Source organism: Papaver somniferum, chromosome 11 (assembly GCF_003573695.1).
Source record: "Papaver somniferum cultivar HN1 chromosome 11, ASM357369v1, whole genome shotgun sequence".
Lineage (NCBI taxonomy): Eukaryota > Viridiplantae > Streptophyta > Magnoliopsida > Ranunculales > Papaveraceae > Papaver > Papaver somniferum.
Genome location: NC_039368.1, coordinates 115,431,574 through 115,457,121, shown reverse-complemented (window position 1 = coordinate 115,457,121; position 25,548 = coordinate 115,431,574). Strand labels below are relative to the sequence as shown.

At 35.6% G+C, this 25,548-nt stretch overlaps 1 long non-coding RNA gene and 1 pseudogene across 1 annotated transcript; both read right to left on the bottom strand.

Annotated features, from left to right (window-relative positions):
• Window positions 1–4,111: 4,111 nt before the first annotated feature.
• LOC113321781 lies at window positions 4,112–5,043 on the bottom strand. The gene is made up of 2 exons (XR_003346876.1): window positions 4,507–5,043; window positions 4,112–4,362 (listed from the first exon to the last, which is right to left on the bottom strand). It is a non-coding gene; the product is annotated as an uncharacterized LOC113321781 (long non-coding RNA).
• An 8,829-nt stretch (window positions 5,044–13,872) lies between these two features.
• On the bottom strand, window positions 13,873–14,881 carry LOC113324971 (annotated as a pseudogene).
• Between the last annotated feature and the right edge of the window lie 10,667 nt (window positions 14,882–25,548).

Genomic DNA, 25,548 nt, shown 5'->3' with positions numbered 1-25,548 from the left:
CACATGCAGATATCATAGATAGCCTCATTGTATGAGGAGCACAGCAAAATCAGAGTGCTCAATGAGAGAGTGGGTTGGAAGGACGCTGTTGTAACTATGGATCAACAACGGAGGTGTAGACCAGGGGTGATGGGTACACGGTGAAACCAAGCTTTGGCTTCTTTCCATAGTCAACTGAGAGACATCCCAAAAGAAGTGACCCCAATCCAGAACCAGTACCTCCAAGGCTCCACCAACTGCATCAAAGATTAGGAAACCTTGAAAGACCAATCCAGTTGTGAGTTTTGATGAACGCTTTAAAGAAATGCCATATAGCTATACTTAATCCCCTAACTTCATAGCAGAAACATGTGCATCCATCAGAGAACATCAATACACATGATACTTATTTGAAGTCTCTACTTGAGGAAATAAATGCCCTGTAGCTATACTAACAAATTTACAGAACCCGACCCCTAGAAATTATTTAATTGAAAGTGGGCAGTACCAATTTTAATATCAAATTCTAACGAAAGAAAAAACTCTCAATCAAAATGAACAAATAAAATTCCTCCCAAAGAATCAGATAAAAACCCAAACACTAGAAAATCAAAATCTTTAATACTGCAATTGTAGTTGTCTTTCTTCAGTTCATTTTAGTTGTGAATTAAATCTAAGCAATTAGGAATTGGTAAATCTTCCATATAGATTAGACATATACTATTAAACCAAAACATACAAGTTGGATGGAGAGAAGGTATAGCTTTCTAATACGAATTCCAACCTTGGCATTTACTTATTTCGAATCAGCATTTGATTAATTAGCATTCGTCAAAACTCACCTTACAACTATCCCTAGAACTCTTGTAAAGCCAAGGAATTAAAGTTTACAAGTATGCAACGATTACCTTCAGCCATGAAGTCGAAACCCTAGTATTACATCTCGCTGTTTCCTTGAGAAATTCCTGCAGAGGATTTGAGATAGATTCGTAATTACTTACTTAGATAAACCTGAAAATCGATAAAGAAAAAAACTGATTCATTTATATCCAATCAAGATTTGTAACATTCAAGCGAGAGATGGATCTGATTAACTTCCTTTTACATTAAAACCAAAGCAAATAACTGGCGAAAATCCACTGAAACCCTAAGGAAACCCAGCATCTATCCAATCTGAGAAGAAGTATTGTTCTCAAAAACTAATAACTTAAAAAGGACTGAATAAATAATTAATGCATAAGTAAATGGGTCTTTGTGCAAATACCGCATGAGTTACGCTCCCTTTTCACGGTACAAAGTCTTAAATTCGAAACAGTATAGGGACTAATCTGTAATATTTTAGAATTGTTTTTATAAAAAGGAAAGGAGCCATCGCTTTCCACCACATTTATTACTGTTGTTGTCAGCAAAAGAAAGGGACAGCGAGTGACGCAAAAGCGAGTCCAGGTTTTTCTCTGCTCTTTCTTCATCTTTGACATGCTTTTTCGTCTTTTATTCAAGATTTCTGATTAATTTAATTTCAGATTTTTTTTTTGTTTTCGTGGAAAATGGTAATGTAGGGTACGTATTGAAAATGGATTGTAGGCTCACATTATTTCATGTCTTCTTGTCCTACAATGGTTATGCGTTAATGGTATATACTCGAACTTGTTGATTGTTTTCGGATTCATTTTTTTGATTTTTAACTTGTTTTAGATCTGATTACATCACTGGTTGTTTTTAGATCTGGTAAATAATTGATAAATGTCGATGCTAAAACATAATTAGTTGATTCTATTTTTTTGAATTTATGTTTTTCATGTTCAAAATTCACTGTTCCGGATCTAGGTGTTGATGTTGGGATGTTGGTGTCTCGTTCGTGCTTGGATGAATCATGTGAAGGTCACGTTTCAAGAGGAGAGTGTATTAGGGACAAGCCCACACCCCTGGCGGATCCTTTGGGCCTGTGTCTTACTTTTAGTGTGTTTCATGCTGGCTCATGGAGGGGTGTTGCAGTCCACCAGTTTTGCACCATATGCCCCTATTATATCGGTTTGATGATCTAATTTCCTTCGAGTTATTTTATACTACTTAAAACAAACCAATTAAAATTCATAAAAATAAATAATTAATAATTAACTGAAAACAGGATAATTAATTGACAACTCTATTTTATAATATACCCATCGACCAAACAACAACAGCCACATATAACATCAAGGCTGTTGATGTGGTGCCAGATTACTTGTCAGCTGCCTTATATGTATTTCAATGATGAGTAACAAAATGTTTTGTACCGAGACTTAACTCAATTCACAAAATAATTTGTTAACCATTAAAAAGAAAAGAAAAATGGCTACACCTAGCAACGGTTGGGACGAAACCACCTGGACCTCAAAGTTTATCTTTAATTTAATCTTTTTGATTATTAACGGTTTATTCATTCTGAAATATATCAGGACAATTATTATTTGATTGTAAAACCACTACTCAAAGAGTAGAATCGGACATTATGAATAACTTATACTAACTGCGTTGACCAGTCCAGTCTACTATTGATTCAAAATTAAATTTTTGGCATTTATTTTTGGGGCACGTTCCGGACGACGAACTAAAACACCTTGAAATGGGACTACTGGTTGGTTGTATGAGACTAAGTGTTTTGTAAGGACAATGCGAAAGCCATGGGACGGGAAAAAGGAAAATAACCCATCCCTTGCTGCACATAAAACACCCCTGCTAATTTGCCGTGAGAAAGGGACGCCATCTTTTATCCCATACTTGGCTCTGCCTTTTTATATGATTTCGGACATGGATGTTTGTGACACTAGAAGTCTAGAGAGCTAACCTGACATTCAAAATGAAATGTGGGTCCCGCATAAAGTTTAATATGTGTACCCCTTATCCTTAGGACTAAGGATTGTTTAGCATTACATATAAGGATAGTCTAGGAAGAATTCGGCCCTCCACCATCTGTTTGTTCTGGTGATGATCTGAAAGTGGCATGCACGGCGGACATAACATGTCTGGAAAAGGTATTTTCTTCTTACCTCATTTCAAGCAATTTCTCCACTAGTGTGAAGGTCACGGAAATTGTTATTTCCCTTTCTTAAATGGAAGCTTGTCTACTTTTTGTTGTACACCTGACATGAAAGATCAATGGTAGCCAGGCCTGGCATATGAACCAAAGCTTTGCCTAGGACTAGGACCCATAATGCTTATTCATGGCAAGTGGGGTCATCATTATGCTGCCGGAGAACCACCAGGCTTGTTTAAAAGAAAAGACTTAACCTGTGCATGCTGAAATATAATGTATTGTAGACAAAAGTTTGATCAAAACATAACCCAGCGTATTGAGAATAAGAAAATTCCACAAAAATGTCTTCAGGGTTCATATTACACCTATCTTATGATTCTGCCTTACCTGCTTCGCTTCTTCCAGTGTGCAGGAGAGGTCTACTATAAGGATGGGACACTGAGGATATACGCGATCTTGAATGGTAACAATTGCCTTTAATTTTTAACGGTATGTTAAAAATTATACTAGTAAGTTTCGATAACTAATCACTTTGAAACGATCATGTTTATTTCAGGAGTGAAGTATTTTTTGTCCATCCTGATGATTATTTGCTCGGTGCTTTACGTGCCACCTACTCACCATGGTTTCTGGTTCTGCACGTGGATTGTTGTTTCGATCATCAGTTCCCTCTACTCTTTCATATGGGACCTATGGCGAGATTGGCAACTTCACGTCAGGTAGAGAATTGTGCAATCCGATTAGATTATCGTTATCATAGTTAGTATTACTAAAGTAGTTATAACTTATGATGATGATGATTATAACTTATTGATGCCAGGATTGGAGAGTCTGCACTTCGCCCTACACATCCTGGTTACTAAAACTCCACAGAAGTGTTATATGATGTGTACTATTATAATCATTGTCATGTGTGTGTATTTCATCTATACAGGTTAGAGCTGGCAAACGGGCGGGCCGGGGCTGGCTTGTTACTGGTTACACGGGTTCGGGTTAATACGGGCCAAAACCCGCGGGTTGATATTCTTCACGGGTAGTCATTTCTTCAACCCGTGCTCGTAACGGGTAAAGCTTGCGGGTTCACGGGTTACCCGGCTTGTTAGATTAAAAATCAAATCAAATTTTAATTAAGTTAATTTAGGACAAATTACAAAGATCAAACACAAGTATTACAATAAGCAAACACAAATCCTTCCAAATCCTTCCCTATAACACCTAACATACATCTAATCAGTCCATTTTCAGCTCAACCCATCGTTGCTTCAATCGCAGCAAGAATTCTATACATTTGAAGGTGAAGTTTTTCTCTTGCTGAGAATCATCCAAATCCAAATGATGGACACCAACTCTTCCCTCAGTTGAGCCAACTTATATACAAAATAAAAAAAAATTAGTTAGTCGGGAAACATAAAAGAATCAGTCACCAACCCCTTTTAGAATTAGTAGATAACTTTACAAGAAATGACACAATTTAGTCACAAAACTAGATAATAAAATTCAGAGTGCAATACCATTTTAGATGTTCAACCCCCGTGATGGCTAGAACTGAGTACTGCCAGTTAAAACATACTACAAAAATGTTGCAGAAGAATCTGTGCATTAGCTCCTTCAAATCACAAGGGATTTTGTTGAGACAATTTTTCAACCACCCTCCAAGCACGAACCTTGCCATTTTAGTCACCAACTCTTACTGCCATCAATAGCTCTCTATTTCTCTCCTTTTTCCAAACAAGAACAATCCCATTTAACCAAATCATCTTCCACTCTTTAAAGAAATAAAAACAGAGATGAAAATCAATTTCAATTAGAATATATACTTCAATTAGAATTATCATCAACAACTGCAATTACATCCACATGACCATATATACTTCAATTAGAATTATCAACAAACAAAGGCATACCTCATTCAACAATACTACTAGTAATTCGATCACACCAGTAACTCATATTTTTGCAATTTGTCGTAGGTCATAATTAAGGCGGAAAAAATTAAATAAAAAAGGAATGCAAACGGGAAGGATGATCTACTGACCATTGAAAGTGTTGCGGATCCATCACCTTCTTTGGCCTGCAGAAGTATGTAAAGAATTTCAACTCAATCTCAATGAATAAGAAACTATTAATAAATCTACTAGATAAAACAACCACAGTTGAACAACATGCAATCAAAGAAAAGATTCATAATGATTCTTATAATAAAACCCTAACTCTAAATTCATACTGAGTTTACAATAATTATCTTCTTTTTTTTTTCTGTAAATCAACTTCAAATAAGAATAATTATTTTCTTCTACATCTCACGATCTTAAATCCCATCTGGAATTTGATAACCAATCCTCAACTCACATAACCCTAATTTATCTTCTCTAAATTACTTCCCCCTTTTCAGTTGGAATCAATTTCTCGACTCAACAACACTACCAACAACCATACTTCGATCTATATTTCCTCAATTTCAAACTCAATCTTAACCACAGAGAAAACACAACTTTTTTCCTTTTTAATTCACAACTTCTTCATCATCTTCTTTTTACTTAATTAACATCAGTAACACTATTATTAACACCAACGAAACCTTTCCCCTCAACTCTCGGTCTCAATCTCTCACTATCATTTCTAATTCTCCACCAGCCGAAGAACACAGAAGAAGAGAACGAGCAGAAGAGGCAGAAGAAAAAAAGAGAATGATGTTTTAGGTTTAGCCTTTCCTTTTTATACCTTAAACGTAAGGATATGATTAGCCCTAGATAATCCGACGGTTATGATTAAATATAACTTATTATAAGCAATTTAGACGGGTTTACGGGTTGTACCCGCGGGTTCACGGGCCGGGACGGGTTAACCCGTTTACTCACAAGCCGACATTTCTCCAACCCGAACCCGGCTTGTTTTGGAACCAGCCGAGCCGGGTTCGGGTTTTCACGGGCCGGGCACGGGTTAACTCGCGGGTTTTGGCTTGTTTGCCAGCTCTAATACAGGTGTTCTACACACTACTGTTCCTTTTTGATCTACTTGGGAGATTCTCTTGGACTTATAGATTGTTTTCCTGGTCAAAGTACTCGCTTGTGGTGTTCGGAGTAGCGGCGTTTGAAGTGATTAGGCGGAGCGTTTGGATGTATTTTAGAGTTGAAAGTAAAGCCATAGATGATGAGCAGGATGTTAGAGTTGCTTGATTGATTTCTGGTTTTCAAAGTTCAGCAGAGGACCATTTGGTTGGATAAATAGATTACCCATCCCACGGATTTGATTGTATAAAAGCATTTCTTTTACTTTTATCTTTATCATCTGCAGAAAATGTTATCTCCGCTTTTCCCCGCTCTTTCAAAGGAGATTCTTTTTCTATCGTCGTTATTTTCTTTCCACCGTGGTCTCGCTTATGTATTCTTCCGGTAATTCTTGATTGAAAATCCACATCAGAGATTGGTGTTCTAGTTATAGAATTACATTGCACTCCCTTTCCTCTTCCTTTTATTTATATGAGTTTTATTTTTTTAGAGAGTGTTCATAATCTTTATTGCTCATCTTCATCGTCTCCAAAGTTGCTAGATCTAATTCTCCAAGATTTTACAGACTCGTTAACAGGATTTAACACTCCAAGTTGGTTCAAGATCCAAAATGTAATTACAGGAAATCCAATAACTACACCCAAACTAGATTAACCACAATGTTCTAAGTAATAAAAAAGGGGAGTTTTTGGGTCCATCGTTTCCATCTAATCCTAGACGTTCGCATCCGCATCTTTATTTTGGGGAAGTGGGGATTTGCGTCTTTTTGGCTCAAGTAGTATATTTTTGGTTAAAAGGTTTTGTTTGTATCTATATAAATCTCTAAAACTATAAAAGTTTTTGTTTTTCCAGGTTTTTAATCGTTCGTAAACGTTGTGATAAGTTCTCAAAGGAATCCCGTGTCATGGCTCATGTAACTAGAGGCAGCGCAAGCAGCAGTGCAGTTGAGGCGAATAACGTACGATGGTGTACATGAATTTTCTCCACAAAGGTGAAGAAAGTGAAGGCTGAAATTTTTAATAAAGGTCTCTCCTCAAATTGGTTCGTATCATTTTATCAAAGTAATGTTAGTTTCAGGAATCTGGTAAAATAATACATCAACAAAAGAAACGATTTAAAATCTCAAATCGCTTCGTCTTTAGAGGATCTTGTTCATTGTGAACGAATGATGTCTTTAACAACAAACATTGTACGTAAACTGAAAAGAGAACTTTATAGGTTGATCGTTATTCCAAAAGAGTTGGAAGATTTGAATGATCCGTTCATCAACAGTTTTTTCAATAATGAGAAGGAATTCTCTGAAGAGGCTTGGAAAAACTTCTTGTTGCATAGTATGTCTTCTTTTTGGCTTAGTTGGAAGAATAACTAGTGATGTGAATAACGATGATTGTGACTACACATAGCTATTATTTTCATCTTCTTGTGTTTTAGGTTTTTGGTTTAAATTCTAAAACTATTTTGGAGGATGTTTTGCAGTATTTAATCTTTATGATTTGTTATATTGCAATCGTTTATGGGATATTGTGTTTACTTCTGTGAACTATGTTGTCCCATATTTTGTCAAACGTAAAGTCGCTCATGATCGATATTCGGTTATTAGTTAAAGAACGAATGGACTTTTAACATATACAAAAGTTAAGACTATATTGTCAATCTTTGGCGGAAGATAGGTTAAAATCTTTTGTTTGCAATGATGATGTCTATTAAATGTTGTTATGCATAAAATGATTGAAGATAGAATAAATCCTTGTGTTGTATCCACGGTATCGATCTTCAATGATCCATCTTTTTGTTTTACCGTGAAGGCTCCGTATTATGTCTTGTGTTGAGCACAATACAACTAAGTCAATTATTTTTATTGCATTTGTTGGTCGTTCCACAAGATGCTATATGTTGAGCATTATGAACTAAATTAATCAACTTGTTTGGTTATTTAGTTTGTACTCCATGAGTTTCATCTTGTGTCGAGTACATGAACGGTTAAGTTAATCATGTTCTATGATGAACTTAGTCGGGGTTCCGTAAGTTCTCTTATGTTGAGCCCAATCAATTAAATTGATCACCTTTTCTGGTTAGTTTGATTTTGTATTCCAATTTAATTAGTCGTGGTTTTACTTGTGGCTAATTTGATTGAGATTTTTGCATATAAAAATCATTCTCATAGTTTTGATGTCCAATTAAATCCTTTGTTTCCTTTGAAATTAAGGTCGATCGTTGTTGTTCCCTTGGGAATGACATCAAATGGGGGAGAGTTCTTTTGAACTTGTGCTTAATGGTCATATCTTGAAGGGTGTGCGGCTGTGGAATTTTAGAGGGGTTATCTTGTATCTTTAAACTCCTTGATGAATGCTGTTAACTTCAGCTATGAGATTGCATCTAAATAAGTTGATGTGTGTTTCTTTCTTTTGGTCATGAAATGTCTCTTACGGAAATTTCATTATGATCCCGCTCTTTTACCTTTGCCAATTTTGAAAAGGGGGGGGGGGGGTCTAACAATACCACCCAATGTTTCGCTTAGCAATCTGTATGGACTAACTCCGAAATACTTTGCTAGAGAATCAACTAGACAAAGAAGACAAGTTCTCGGGATCGTCCGCCTTTATTTTACTTAAGATCGCACTCGCTTTTTGGATCCGCATAGACCTCACCGTCTGCATTTGATGTGGTTTTAACTTGGCAACCATTACATGTCCAATTAAATCCAAAGGATCATCATGGTTGTGACAACCGTTATCAACTTTATACATTTTATACTCTTTACCTTTAATACCATCGGGCTTATAGAAGACAATCTTAAATGGGCATCCTATCTTCTTGGTATTGCTTCGGTATTTCCTATTCGTCTTCCGTATGTACTTACTATTCTTTCCCTCGTGACTCTTTCGCGTCGCACCTCGCTCACAAATCATTTCAAATCGAGTGTCACTAACATGATTATTTTGAACTACCACGCACATGTTATCTTTTTCCTTGTTCATAAGCCATTCCTTTGCCTCCTTCTTACTTCCAAATGTCTAAACGTGCATAAAACAAAACAAATCTAATAAGCATAACCATTTAACATATAAATTTTGCAAAAAAAAAAAGTAGTTATGAGTATACCAAATCGTTTGCATAGTATAGGGAAGTGTCGGGCCTCAAATAAAAGTCATCAACAAACTCTTCAACGACCTGCATATGAAAGCAACAAATTATTATACAATAATCGGAGGTTATTAAATAAGTCAAACTTCCAAATACTTTATATTCGGAATCCTATCGGTTACCCAAAACACCCGATTTATGCAAATGAATGTACACAGTTTACTGAGTGAAAAAAATTATATAATCGGAGGTTATTAAATAAGTAAAACTTCCGAATACTTTATATTCAGAATCCTATGATATAATCGGAAGCTAAAATATATAGTAAACCAGCCGAATATAAATAACCGGGAGATAACTTTAATCGATAAACATCCGATTTTCAAGTTTTTGGAAATTTTATTTTGAGGCCACTGTTATATTCGGCAGTCAAATAATGTTAAACTATTACCGATTGTAAAGGATAAGAATACTGAGTTTTGAAATTTTTTGAGGAATTCGTTTTTGGGGTCATTCTGGGGTAAATAACTATACATAACTACCGAATGTAGATATTTTTGGAAAACCAGTTTGGGGTTTTTCTCATATTCGGAAGTAAACTAGTATCTTGGAACTACCGAATATACATATTTGGTACTCAGTGTGTTATATTCGTAAGTTTAATCTAGAAATTATCTACCGAATCTGGGTAGTTCAATGCATGCAATAATCGGTTTTTCTTGTTTACAAAAGCACACAAACGCATGCAAATCGAGTATTTGAGTTTCTTAACACAATACCTGTGTTTTACATGCATCGTTAGCTTCAATATCATGCGATTCTCCATTTTCTTCCATGAAAGGGTCGTCTATGTTTTCCTCTCCACAAAAGTTTGGATCATTCAACATATATCCCAAATCGTCTTCTCTAAACGGTCGTGAACCCTCAACATTTTGTTCTTCGTCATGATTCTCACCTTCTTCTTCATATCCATCCATTTTTGTAGTGATAAAATGGGTTTTCTCTTTTTTTCCTTCACCTTCTTCTCTATAACTCTAACAACTCAAAAATGAAAAAAAATGGAAAAAATGAAACACAAATCATTCTAATACTGCACCGACTACAATCGGAAGTATGGGAAATATTTTGGCTTCTGATTGCATTCAGAGGTTAACAATGTTATCATATCCTCCGAATATATAAGGGTAATTTTTCCATTACGAATTACGCGAGATAAGGGCTGGCTACATTTTCCCTTTGGGTGACCTTTTTTGTTTTATTGTTGGCCCCTAAATCCTTTTGAGTGGCCCCTAAAAACGCAAGGTTTTTAAATACTGTTGCCTTCTATATCTATGTTAAGAATATTTGTTTCCAAGATAAAATGGAAAGTGTTGTAACTGTATATTTAAAACAAATTAATTTCATATTTATTAGTATTTTTTTTACAAATTGCTTTTAATTAATAATCATAAAGTTTTTCATAAGAAATCTGTTATTGCTATTAATTTCTAAACGTTTTATTTGTATACCCCAACTTAATGGTGTTAATTATATGATATTAATACAAACTTTGGATTTTAGAATTATTTATCGGAATCACTGTACCAAAATTAAGATCTTATCGCAGTATAGCCTGTCACAGTTTATTTTTCAGTCAGTGATACAAACTAATTATTTTTGGAATTTCTTTTATCATTACTTTCGCAACATTTACACGAACTAACAATTTTTTTATTTAAGTAAGGAAGTTTCTCTTGGGTTTCTTTCAGATGATGAGAAGAGCTTAAGGCTCGCTGATATCTTTGTTTTTAACTGGGAAAATGGTCAAGATGTGTGTATGGATGTTACAAGTGTCTCCCCCTCACAGGTGAAGGTACTCGCTCTTTCGTTCCTGGAAAAGCTATCTCTAGTGTTGTTTCACGTAAACGCACTAAATACTTGGACAAATGTGTTGCACATGGTTATGGTCTGAGCGTTTTTGCTTTTTCCACTCTAGGGGAACTTGGTGAGGACACTATATGTTTATTCAAGCGTTTGAAGAATTGTTTAGTTAGCAACGATGCTAGTAGTGGTTTGGTAGTTTTATTTTTCATAGGCTAGGTATTGCTATTCAAAAAGGGGTTGGTGCCCATCTTGTTGCTAGTATGCCAAACTAACCTTATTTTTATTTTGTATTATTATTTCAGAAAAATAATAATATTATGTGATATCATGATCAAAACAAATATATTTCTTTTCTTTTTAATTTCTTAATATTAGAAATGTGATCAAGACCAAGTCAACAAGTCATGACTTTGTAGGAAATTTGACTTGGACAAAGATTAACCTTATCTCTTGATTTTGTCGACAAAACCGAAACCGAAAAATCTGCTTCTTCCGAAGACTGTGAAAATGACAGGATTACTACGTGTGTTACTACATACTACATGTGTTAACATACGTATTGATACTGTTAAGTAATATGATACTAGATATGTTATGTATTGATACTAATTAGATCTAGAAGGATGTCTTAAGCATTTAGAAAACACACTTTATAGTGTCCACAAAGTTTTCGGACCAACGAGTAAATAATTTGGTCCGAAAACATTTGGACTAGCGAGTAAATTGGTTTCACGGATGGACTAGCCATTCACCAGATCATGAAAAACTGGATTAAATAATAATTCCTAGATGTGTTTGTGGTAGTTTAGTGGGTTAACGGGTCGAAACTGACAGTGGGGCCAGTTCGATTAGCTGGGCTCCGGTAGGACTTGAGCCCAGCCTTTAGAGCAGTAGAGCCTATAACTTAGTGACGTGGGATTGCAGCATATAATTTTTGAAAATAAACTAGAGCAAGGGACTGTAAAACAAATATAATATACTTAAAAAATAAATTTGATAAAACGAGTACAAAATAAATATAGTATGAAAGGTGGGAGTGAAACTTGAGCCACCAAAACTAGTCTACAGTGCTCCAATAAAATAAAACTCGCTTATTAAATGATGGTTTTGGGATGATATCTACACAGGATTTTAGGTCCTTATTTAAAGACACATCCAATCATTAGAAATCATGACGTCTTGAAAGAGAAAGAAGAGACTGAGAGGCGACGAAATTACCATTTACTCCGTCTCTTTCTTCCTAATTTTTTTTTACTATACGAGTATTCCGGTTGAATTCTGCTTACTCCGGTTGACTAACTTGACTTCTTCTTTTTTTTGTTTTGTTTTTTTTTGACTTCTGCTTACTCCGGTGAATTGTCACCGGATAAACTATTATCTTTGATGTAAAAATTCTACAAATATTTTGAGATTGGGGTCTCTACCTAAACATGACGGTGGGGTCTCACTACCAGACTACCTTCAGTGTTTCCAGAAAAAAAAACTGGTCATTTAAGAGACATCGTGCGATTTTTCTGCTTCAAAAAAAAAAATTGTTGCGATTTTTGCCACATCTGACATGCTAAAAATGTTGCAAACGCCCTGCAATTTCACTAGAATTAATAAATGTCATTCTGTTTCCCCGACAAAGCTGTGCACTTCCCCACCAATTGTGCTACAGAAATTTAATAGAAAGTATTTACTGAGAAGCTCAAAAATAAAAAGAATTTCATTGAATTCATCTCAAAATATGTTCTACTGATCCTTGTAAAGGTAACATCACATTGAACGAAATTCAGTTCTTCCTTATTCAACAAAAACTGAACAAAATAAATTTAACCTCATTTTGAAACCAGAAGCAACAATTTAAAATGCCACAATTCACCAAATTAAAAAGCTGAAACACTTGGACAAAAACACTGCAAAAGTGTTAGATTGTGGTTGAAATGCTGCTACTAAGATCGGGACTGGAGCAGGAGACACAAAAGCTACCAATGCAAACCTAAGATGGCGTCTTTGGAGATTCGAGCTGCAAACTGAAAATGTGCTGAGCTACAAATCTTTGGTTTTCTAGTTGAACTTGCGTCATTCTGGTGGATGAGATGTCTGGCATTGGAGAACCAAGCCAATAACCACAAAAAGAAGCCTGTTTGAAACACGAATTTATGGTCAATTTAATAAAGATAAGAAGCCTGTTTTCTAGTTAATGACTACATGATATAACAAATGAATCTTGTTATACTACCTATCAACATGAAACCTTGAGAGTTATTTATTACCAGTTGGGATATCCCCAAAGAGATAATTGTAAGATACAGTGTTATATTACAGAGAAAAGACTTAAGTTTCTATTAGTATCTCAAAAGGGCTTGGTCGTCCTATATTGTGCAAACAACAATGAAATTGTAGGGAGAGTAAACTTACAACACACTAAGACTCCGACAAATATTAACAACACACCATCTAATTATTGTATTCCACGTTCCTGAATTTTTTTGCACACAAAAAGTTGAGTCACACCGTGAAGGGAGGGAGGGAGGGAAGGAGAGAACTCACAGTGTATACAAATTCTGAAGCTGGCCAAGTTCTTGAGGGATTAGACCAGTGAGCCGATTATGTGAAAGGTCTCTAGAATTGAACAAATAGTATGTAAATTTGTAATCATGAAATAACAAGTAAACGATAATGACCAAAATTCAAAAGCGGAAGATTCTCACATCTCTAGGACACTCCTAAGATTGCCAAACTTTGACGGATCTCTTCAGCTAAATGGTTCTTGCTTATCACGAAAAACAAATGTGTTAAGAGGAACGATAAAGGGAGTAACAGAAAAGTAGGTTTAAAGAAACATAAGCTTTGATTAAGAAAACAAACCGTTAAGGAGATACTCCAAGTCACCAATCAAAACCAGATATCGTCATGTTCGAAAGGTCCCTGGAGAAACACACATGCCATAAAACTGAAGTTCCAGAAATTTTTCTAGAAATCGTCAGCCTACACAGTTGTTCTATCGAGCAACTTCTAGATAGAGAAGCAGTTCCACATAATAATTGATCAAAGAAGATGATACTCAGAATCATGTAGTACCCTCGGGCCTCTTAAAACAGCTATGCAACCAGGATAAGGCATATGCGTACAGGCTGTGCGAGGAGTTGGAGATCATGCAGGCAGCTCTCTGGACCTTGTAAAGATCACCTCATGGTACAACAGTAGGCGGATGGCAGTTGATACCACACTTGGAAGCAGCTGGCCACCAATCAACAAACTGGATGGTTCTCTTAGTCTTGATGGTGGCAACAGCTTCATTAACGTCCTCGGGCACAACATCACCAATGTACATCAGACAACAAGCCATGTATTTTCTACGGCATGGACCACACTTAGCCATCATATATGAAGGTTCAAAAGCACTGTTAGCGATTTCAGCAACTGAAAGCTGCTCATGGTAGGCCTTCTCAGCAGAGGTGATTGGAGCATAGGATGAAGGGATGAAGTGGGTTCTAGGATATGGGACCAAATTAGTATGGAACTCAGTCATGTCAACATTCAAGGCACCATCAAAAAGTTCAATGAGGCTGTAAGTGATGGTGAACACATGCAGATATCATAGATAGCCTCATTGTATGAGGAGCACAGCAAAATCAGAGTGCTCAATGAGAGAGTGGGTTGGAAGGACGCTGTTGTAACTATGGATCAACAACGGAGGTGTAGACCAGGGGTGATGGGTACACGGTGAAACCAAGCTTTGGCTTCTTTCCATAGTCAACTGAGAGACATCCCAAAAGAAGTGACCCCAATCCAGAACCAGTACCTCCAAGGCTCCACCAACTGCATCAAAGATTAGGAAACCTTGAAAGACCAATCCAGTTGTGAGTTTTGATGAACTCTTTAAAGAAATGCCATATAGCTATACTTAATCCCCTAACTTCATAGCAGAAACATGTGCATCCATCAGAGAACATCAATACACATGATACTTATTTGAAGTCTCTACTTGAGGAAATAAATGCCCTGTAGCTATACTAACAAATTTACAGAACCCGACCCATAGAAATTATTTAATTGAAAGTGGGCAGTACCAATTTTAATATCAAATTCTAACGAAAGAAAAAACTCTCAATCAAAATGAACAAACAAAATTCCTCCCAAAGAATCAGATAAAAACCCAAACACTAGAAAATCAAAATCTTTAATACTGCAATTGTAGTTGTCTTTCTTCAGTTCATTTTAGTTGTGAATTAAATCTAAGCAATTAGGAATTGGTAAAGCTTCCATATAGATTAGACATATACTATTAAACCAAAACATACAAGTTGGATGGAGAGAAGGTATAGCTTTCTAATACGAATTCCAACCTTGGCATTTACTTATTTCGAATCAGCATTTGATTAATTAGCATTCGTCAAAACTCACCTTACAACTATCCCTAGAACTCTTGTAAAGCCAAGGAATTAAAGTTTACAAGTATGCAACGATTACCTTCAGCCATGAAGTCGAAACCCTAGTATTACATCTCGCTGTTTCCTTGAGAAATTCCTGCAGAGGATTTGAGATAGATTCGTAATTACTTACTTAGATAAACCTGAAAATCGATAAAGAAAAAAACTGATTCATTTATATCCAATCAAGATTTGTACCATTCAAGCGAGAGATGGATCTGATTAACTTCCTTTTACATTAAAACCAAAGCAAATAACTGGCGAAAATCCACTGAAACCCTAAGGAAACCCAGCATCTATCCAATCTGAGAAGAAGTATTGTTCTCAAAAACTAATAACTTAAAAAGGACTGAATAAATAATTAATGCATAAGTAAATGGGTCTTTGTGCAAATACCGCATGAGTTACACTCTCTTTTCACGGTACAAAGTCTTAAATTCGAAACAGTATAGGGACTAATCTGTAATATTTTAGAATTGTTTTTATAGAAAAGAAAGGAGCCATCGCTTTCCACCACATTTATTACTGTTGTTGTCAGCAAAAGAAAGGGACAGCGAGTGACGCAAAAGCGAGTCCAGGTTTTTCTCTGCTCTTTCTTCATCTTTGACATGCTTTTTCGTCTTTTATTCAAGATTTCTGATTAATTTAATCTCAGATTTCTTTTTTGTTTTCGTGGAAAATGGTGATGTAGGGTACGTATTGAAAATGGATTGGAGGCTCACATTATTTCATGTCTTCTTGTCCTACAATGGTTATGCGTTAATGGTATATACTCGAACTTGTTGATTGTTTTCGGATTCATTTTTTTGATTTTTAACTTGTTTTAGATCTGATTACATCACTGGTTGTTTTTAGATCTGGTAATATTACAATACAATAATTGATAAATGTCGATGCTAAAACATAATTAGTTGATTCTATTTTTTTGAATTTATGTTTTTCATGTTCAAAATTCACTGTTCCGGATCTAGGTGTTGATGTTGGGATGTTGGTGTCTCGTTCGTGCTTGGATGAATCATGTGAAGATCACGTTTCAAGAGGAGAGTGTATTAGGGACAAGCCCCCACCCCTGGCGGATCCATTGGGCATGTGTCTTACTTTTAGTGTGTTTCATGGAGGGGTGTTGCAGTCCACCAGCCTTGCACCATATGCCCCTATTATATCGGTTTAATGATCTAATTTCCTTCCACTTATTTTATACTACTTAAAACAAACCAATTAAAATTCACAAAAATAAATAATTAATAATTAACTGAAAACAGGATAATTAATTGATAACTCTATTTTATAATATACCCATCGACCAAACAACAACAGCCACATATAACATCAAGGCTGCTGATGTGGTGCCAGATTACTTGTCAGCTGCCTTATATGTATTTCAGCATCCTCCACAATAGTCTAGCACCCACATCATTGTACCGAGACCTAACTCAATTCACAAAATAATTTGTTAACCATTAAAAAGAAAAGAAAAATGGCTACACCTAGCAACGGTTGGGACGAAACCACCCAGACCTCAAAGTTTATCTTTAATTTAATCTTTTTGATTATTAACGGTTTATTCGTTCTGAAATATACCAGGACAATTATTATTTGACTGTAAAACCACTACTCAAAGAGTAGAATCGGACATTATGAATAACTTATACTAACTGCATTGACCAGTCCAGTCTACTATTGATTCAAAATTAAATTTTTGGCATTTATTTTTGGGGCACATTCCGGACGACGAACTAAAACACCTTGAAATGGGACTACTGGTTGGTTGTATGAGACTAAGTGTTTTGTAAGGACAATGCGAAAGCCATGGGACGGGAAAAAGGAAAATAACCCATCCATGGCTGCACATAAAACACCCCTGTTAATTTGCCGTGAGAAATGGACGCCATCTTTTATCCCATACTTGGCTCTGCCTTTTTCTATGATTTCGGACATGGATGTTTGTGACACTAGAAGTCTAGAGAGCTAACCTGACATTCAAAATGAAATGTGGGTCCCGCATAAAGTTTAATATGTGTACCCCTTATCCTTAGGACTAAGGATTGTTTAGTATTACATATAAGGATAGTCTAGGAAGAATTCGGCCCTCCACCATCTGTTTGTTCTGGTGATGATCTGAAAGTGGCATGCACGGCGGACATAACATGTCTGGAAAAGGTATTTTCCTCTTACCTCATTTCAAGCAATTTCTCCACTAGTGTGAAGGTCACGGAAATTGTTATTTCCCTTTCTTAAATGGAAGCTTGTCTACTTTTTGTTGTACACCTGACATGAAAGATCAATGGTAGCCAGGCCTGGCATATGAACCAAAGCTTTGCCTAGGACTATGACCCATAATGCTTATTCATGGCAAGTGGGGTCATCATTATGCTGCCGGATAACCACCAGGCTTGTTTAAAAGAAAAGACTTAACCTGTGCATGCTGAAATATAATGTATTGTAGACAAAAGTTTGATCAAAACATAACCCAGCTTATTGAGAATAAGAAAATTCCACAAAAATGTCTTCATGGGTTCATATTACACCTATCTTATGATTGTGCCTTACCTGCTTCGCTTCTTCCAGTGTGCAGGAGAGGTCTACTATAAGGATGGGACACTGAGGATATACGCGATCTTGAATGGTAACAATTGCCTTTAATTTTTAACGGTATGTTAAAAATTATACTAGTAAGTTTCGATAACTAATCACTTTGAAAAGATCATGTTTATTTCAGGAGTGAAGTATTTTTTGTCCATCCTGATGATTATTTGCTCGGTGCTTTACGTGCCACCTACTCACCATGGTTTCTGGTTCTGCACGTGGATTGTTGTTTCGATCATCAGTTCCCTCTACTCTTTCATATGGGACCTATGGCGAGATTGGCAACTTCACGTCAGGTAGAGAATTGTGCAATCCGATTAGATTATCGTTATCATAGTTAGTATTACTAAAGTAGTTATAACTTATGATGATGATGATTATAACTTATTGATGCCAGGATTGGAGAGTCTGCACTTCGCCTTACACATCCTGGTTACTAAAACTCCACAGAAGTGTTATATGATGTGTACTATTATAATCATTGCCATGTGTGTGTATTTCATCTATACAGGTGTTCTACACACTACTGTTCCTTTTTGATCTACTTGGGAGATTCGCTTGGACTTATAGATTGTTTTCCTGGTCAAAGTACTCGCTTGTGGTGTTCGGAGTAGCGGCGTTTGAAGTGATTAGGCGGAGCGTTTGGATGTATTTTAGAGTTGAAAGTAAAGCCATGGATGATGAGCAGGATGTTAGAGTTGCTTGATTGATTTCTGGTTTTCAAAGTTCAGCAAAGGACCATTTGGTTGGATAAATAGATTACCCATCCCACGGATTTGATTGTATAAAAGCATTTCTTTTACTTTTATCTTTATCATCTGCAGAAAATGTTATCTCCGCTTTTCCCCGCTCTTTCAAAGGAGATTATTTTTCTATCGTCGTTATTTTCTTTCCACCGTGGTCTCGTTTATGTATTCTTCCGGTAATTCTTGCTTGAAAATCCACATCAGAGATTGGTGTTCTAGTTATAGAATTACATTGCACTCCCTTTCCTCTTCCTTTTATTTATATGAGTTTTATTTTTTTAGAGAGTGTTCATAATCTTTATTGCTCATCTTCATCGTCTCCAAAGTTGCTAGATCTAATTCTCCAAGATTTTACAGACTCGTTAACAGGATTTAACACTCCAAGTTGTTTCAAGATCCAAAATGTAATTACAGGAAATCCAATAAGTACACCCAAACTACATTAACCACAATGTTCTAAGTAATAAACAAGGGGAGTTTTTGGGTCCATCGTTTCCATCTAATCCTAGAGGTTCGCATCCGCATCTTTATTTTGGGGAAGTGGGGATTTGCGTCTTTTTGGCTCAAGTAGTATATTTTTGGTTAAAAGGTTTTGTTTGTATCTATATAAATCTCTAAAACTACAAAAGTTTTTGTTTTTCCATGTTTTTAATCGTTCGTAAACGTTGTGATAAGTTCTCAAAGGAATCCCGTGTCATGGCTCATGTAACTAGAGGCAGCGCAAGCAGCAGTGCAGTTGAGGCGAATAACGTACGATGGTGTACATGAATTTTCTCCACAAAGGTGAAGAAAGTGAAGGCTGAAATTTTTAATAAAGGTCTCTCCTCAAATTGGTTCGTATCATTTTATCAAACTAATGTTAGTTTCAGGAATCTGGTAAAATAATACATCAACAAAAGAAACGATTTAAAATCTCAAATCGCTTCGTCTTTAGAGGAGCTTGTTCATTGTGAACGAATGATGTCTTTAACAACAAACATTGTACGTAAACTGAAAAGAGAACTTTATAGGTTGATCGTTATTCCAAAAGAGTTGGAAGATTTGAATGATCCGTTCATCAACAGTTTTTTCAATAATGAGAAGGAATTCTCTGAAGAGGCTTGGAAAAACTTCTTGTTGCATAGTATGTCTTCTTTTTGGCTTAGTTGGAAGAATAACTAGTGATGTGAATAACGATGATTGTGACTACACATAGCTATTATTTTCATCTTCTTGTGTTTTAGGTTTTTGGTTTAAATTCTAAAACTATTTTGGAGGATGTTTTGCAGTATTTAATCTTTATGATTTGTTATATTGCAATCGTTTATGGGATATTGTGTTTACTTCTGTGAACTATGTTGTCCCATATTTTGTCAAACGTAAAGTCGCTCATGATCGATATTCGGTTATTAGTTTAAGAACGAATGGACTTTTAACATATACAAAAGTTAAGACTATATTGTCAATCTTTGGCGGAAGATAGGTTAAAATCTTTTGTTTGCAATGATGATGTCTATTAAATGTTGTTATGCATAAAATGATTGAAGATAGAATAAATCCTTGTGTTGTATCCACGGTATTGATCTTCAATGATCCATCTTTTTGTTTTACCGTGAAGGCTCCGTATTATGTCTTGTGTTGAGCACAATACAACTAAGTCAATTATTTTTATTGCATTTGTTGGTCGTTCCACAAGATGCTATATGTTGAGCATTATGAACTAAATTAATCAACTTGTTTGGTTATTTAGTTTGTACTCCATGAGTTTCATCTTGTGTCGAGTACATGAACGGTTAAGTTAATCATGTTCTATGATGAACTTAGTCGGGGTTCCGTAAGTTCTCTTATGTTGAGCCCAATCAATTAAATTGATCACCTTTTCTGGTTAGTTTGATTTTGTATTCCAATTTAATTAGTCGTGGTTTTACTTGTGGCTAATTTGATTGAGATTTTTGCATATAAAAATCATTCTCATAGTTTTGATGTCCAATTAAATCCTTTGTTTCCTTTGAAATTAAGGTCGATCGTTGTTGTTCCCTTGGGAATGACATCAAATGGGGGAGAGTTCTTTTGAACTTGTGCTTAATGGTCATATCTTGAAGGGTGTGCGGCTGTGGAATTTTAGAGGGGTTATCTTGTATCTTTAAACTCCTTGATGAATGCTGTTAACTTCAGCTATGAGATTGCATCTAAATAAGTTGATGTGTGTTTCTTTCTTTTGGTCATGAAATGTCTCTTACGGAAATTTCATTATGATCCCGCTCTTTTACCTTTGCCAATTTTGAAAAGGGGGGGGGGGGGTCTAACAATACCACCCAATGTTTCGCTTAGCAATCTGTATGGACTAACTCCGAAATACTTTGCTAGAGAATCAACTAGACAAAGAAGACAAGTTCTCGGGATCGTCCGCCTTTATTTTACTTAAGATCGCACTCGCTTTTTGGATCCGCATAGACCTCACCGTCTGCATTTGATGTGGTTTTAACTTGGCAACCATTACATGTCTAATTAAATCCAAAGGATCATCATGGTTGTGACAACCGTTATCAACTTTATACATTTTATACTCTTTACCTTTAATACCATCGGGCTTATAGAAGACAATCTTAAATGGGCATCCTATCTTCTTGGTATTGCTTCGGTATTTCCTATTCGTCTTCCGTATGTACTTACTATTCTTTCCCTCGTGACTCTTTCGCGTCCCACCTCGCTCACAAATCATTTCAAATCGAGTGTCACTAACATGATTATTTTGAACTACCACGCACATGTTATCTTTTGCCTTGTTCATAAGCCATTCCTTTGCCTCCTTCTTACTTCCAAATGTCTAAACGTGCATAAAACAAAACAAATCTAATAAGCATAACCATTTAACATATAAATTTTGCAAAAAAAAAAGTAGTTATGAGTATACCAAATCGTTTGCATAGTATAGGGAAGTGTCGGGCCTCAAATAAAAGTCATCAACAAACTCTTCAACGACCTGCATATGAAAGCAACAAATTATTATACAATAATCGGAGGTTATTAAATAAGTAAAACTTCCAAATACTTTATATTCGGAATCCTATCGGTTACCCAAAACACCCTATTTATGCAAATGAATGTACACAGTTTACTGAGTGAAAAAAATGATATAATCGGAGGTTATTAAATAAGTAAAACTTCCGAATACTTTATATTCGGAATCCTATGATATAATCGGAAGCTAAAATATATAGTAAACCAGCCGAATATAAATAACCGGGAGATAACTTTAATCGATAAACATCCGATTTTCAAGTTTTCGGAAATTTTATTTTGAGGCCACTGTTTTATTCGGCAGTCAAATAATGTTAAACTATTACCGATTGTAAAGGATAAGAATACTGAGTTTTGAAATTTTCTAAGGAATTCGTTTTTGGGGCCATTCGGGGGTAAATAACTCTACATAACTACCGAATGTAGATATTTTTGGAAAACCAGTTTGGGGTTTTTCTTATATTCGGCAGTAAACTAGTATCTTGGAACTACCGAATATACATATTTGGTACTCAGTGTGTTATATTCGTAAGTTTAATCTAGAAATTATGTACCGAATCTGGGTAGTTCAATGCATGCAATAATCGGTTTTTCTTGTTTACAAAAGCACACAAACGCATGCAAATCGAGTATTTGAGTTTCTTAACACAATACCTGTGTTTTACATGCATCGTTAGCTTCAATATCATGCGATTCTCCATTTTCTTCCATGAAAGGGTCGTCTATGTTTTCCTCTCCACAAAAGTTTGGATCATTCAACATATACCCCAAATCGTCTTCTCTAAACGGTCGTGAACCCTCAACATTTTGTTCTTCGTCATGATTCTCACCTTCTTCTTCATATCCATCCATTTTTGTAGTGATAAAATGGGTTTTCTCTTTTTTTCCTTCACCTTCTTCTCTATAACTCTAACAACTCAAAAATGAAAAAAAATGGAAAAAATGAAACACAAATCATTCTAATACTGCACCGACTACAATCGGAAGTATGGGAAATATTTTGGCTTCCGATTGCATTCGGAGGTTAACAATGTTATCATATCCTCCGAATATATAAGGGTAATTTCGCCATTACGAATTACGCGAGATAAGGGCTGGCTACATTTTCCCTTTGGGTGACCTTTTTTGTTTTATTGTTGACCCTAAATCCTTTTGAGTGGCCCCTAAAAACGCCAGGTTTTTAAATACTGTTGCCTTCTATATCTATGTTAAGAATATTTTTTTCCAAGATAAAAGGGAAAGTGTTGTAACTGTATATTTAAAACAAATTAATTTCATATTTATTAGTATTTTTTTTTACAAATTGCTTTTAATTAATAATCATAAAGTTTTTCATAAGAAATCTGTCATTGCTATTAATTTCTAAACGTTTTATTTGTATACCCCAACTTAATGGTGTTAATTATATGATATTAATACAAACTTTGGATTTTAGAATTATTTATCGGAATCACTGTACCAAAATTAAGATCTTATCGCAGTATAGCCTGTCACAGTTTATTTTCCAGTCAGTGATATAAACTAATTATTTTTGGAATTTCTTTTATCATTACTTTCGCAACATTTACACGAACTAACAATTTTTTTATTTAAGTAAGGAAGTTTCTCTTGGGTTTCTTTCAGATGATGAGAAGAGCTTAAGGCCCGCTGATATCTTTGTTTTTAACTGGGAAAATGGTCAAGATGTGTGTATGGATGTTACAGGCGTCTCCCCCTCACAGGTGAAGGTACTCGCTCTTTCGTTCCTGGAAAAGCTATCTCTAGTGTTGTTTCACGTAAACGCACTAAATACTTGGACAAATGTGTTGCACATGGTTATGGTCTGAGCGTTTTTGCTTTTTCCACTCTAGGGGAACTTGGTAAGGACACTATATGTTTATTCAAGCGTTTGAAGAATTGTTTAGTTAGCAACGATGCTAGTAGTGGTTTGGTAGTTTTATTTTTCATAGGCTAGGTATTGCTATTCAAAAAGGGGTTGGTGCCCATCTTGTTGCTAGGATGCCAAACTAATCTTATTTTTATTGTATTATTATTTCAGAAAAATAATAATATTATGTGATATCATGATCAAAACAAATATATTTTCTTTTCTTTTTAATTTCTTAATATTAGAAATGTGATCAAGACCAAGTCAACAAGTCATGACTTTGTAGGAAATTTGACTTGGACAAATACTAACCTTATCTCTTGATTTTGTCGACAAAACCGAAACCGAAAAATCTGCTTCTTCCGAAGACTGTGAAAATGACAGGATTACTACGTGTGTTACTACATACTACATGTGTTAATATACGTATTGATACTGTTAAGTAATATGATACTAGATATGTTATGTATTGATACTAATTAGATCTAGAAGGATGTCTTAAGCATTTAGAAAACACACTTTATAGTGTCCACAAAGTTTTCGGACCAACGAGTAAATAATTTGGTCCGAAAACATTTGGACTAGCGAGTAAATTGGTTTCACGGATGGACTAGCCATTCACCAGATCATGAAAAACTGGATTAAATAATAATTCCTAGATGTGTTTGTGGTAGTTTAGTGGGTTAACGGGTCGAAACTGACAGTGGGCCAGTTCGATTAGCTGGGCTCCGGTAGGACTTGAGCCCAGCCTTTAGAGCAGTAGAGCCTATAACTTAGTGACGTGGGATTGCAGCATATAATTTTTGAAAATAAACTAGAGCAAGGGACTGTAAAACAAATATAATATACTTAAAAAATAAATTTGATAAAAGGAGTACAAAATAAATATAGTATGAAAGGTGGGAGTGAAACTTGAGCCGCCAAAACTAGTCTACAGTGCTCCAATAAAATAAAACTCGCTTATTAAATGATGGTTTTGGGATGATATCTACACAGGATTTTAGGTCCTTATTTAAAGGCACATCCAATCATTAGAAATCATGACGTCTTGAAAGAGAAAGAAGAGACCGAGAGGCGACGAAATTACCATTTACTCCGTCTCTTTCTTCCTAATTTTTATTTACTATACGAGTATTCCGGTTGAATTCTGCTTACTCCGGTTGACTAACTTGACTTCTGCTTTTTTTTGTTTTGTTTTTTTTTGACTTCTGCTTACTCCGGTGAATTGTCACCGGATAACTATTATCTTTGATGTAAAAATTCTACAAATATTTTGAGATTGGGGTCTCTACCTAAACATGACGGTGGGGTCTCACTACCAGACTACCTTCAGTGTTTCCAGAAAAAAAAACTGGTCATTTAAGAGACATCGTGCGATTTTTCTGCTTCAAAAAAAAAATTGTTGCGATTTTTGCCACATCTGGCATGCTAAAAATGTTGCAAACGCCCTGCAATTTCACTAGAATTAATAAATGTCATTCTGTTTCCCCGACAAAGCTGTGCACTTCCCCACCAATTGTGCTACAGAAATTTAATAGCAAGTATTTACTGAGAAGCTCAAAAATAAAAAGAATTTCATTGAATTCATCTCAAAATATGTTCTACTGATCCTTGTAAAGGTAACATCACATTGAACGAAATTCAGTTCTTCCTTATTCAACAAAAACTGAACAAAATAAATTTAACCTCATTTTGAAACCAGAAGCAACAATTTAAAATGCCACAATTCACCAAATTAAAAAGCTGAAACACTTGGACAAAAACACTGCAAAAGTGTTGGATTGTGGTTGAAATGCTGCTACTAAGATCGGGACTGGAGCAGGAGACACAAGAGCTACCAATGCAAACCTAAGATGGCGTCTTTGGAGATTCGAGCTGCAAACTGAAAATGTGCTGAGCTACAAATCTTTGGTTTTCTAGTTGAACTTGCGTCATTCTGGTGGATGAGATGTCTGGCATTGGAGAACCAAGCCAATAACCA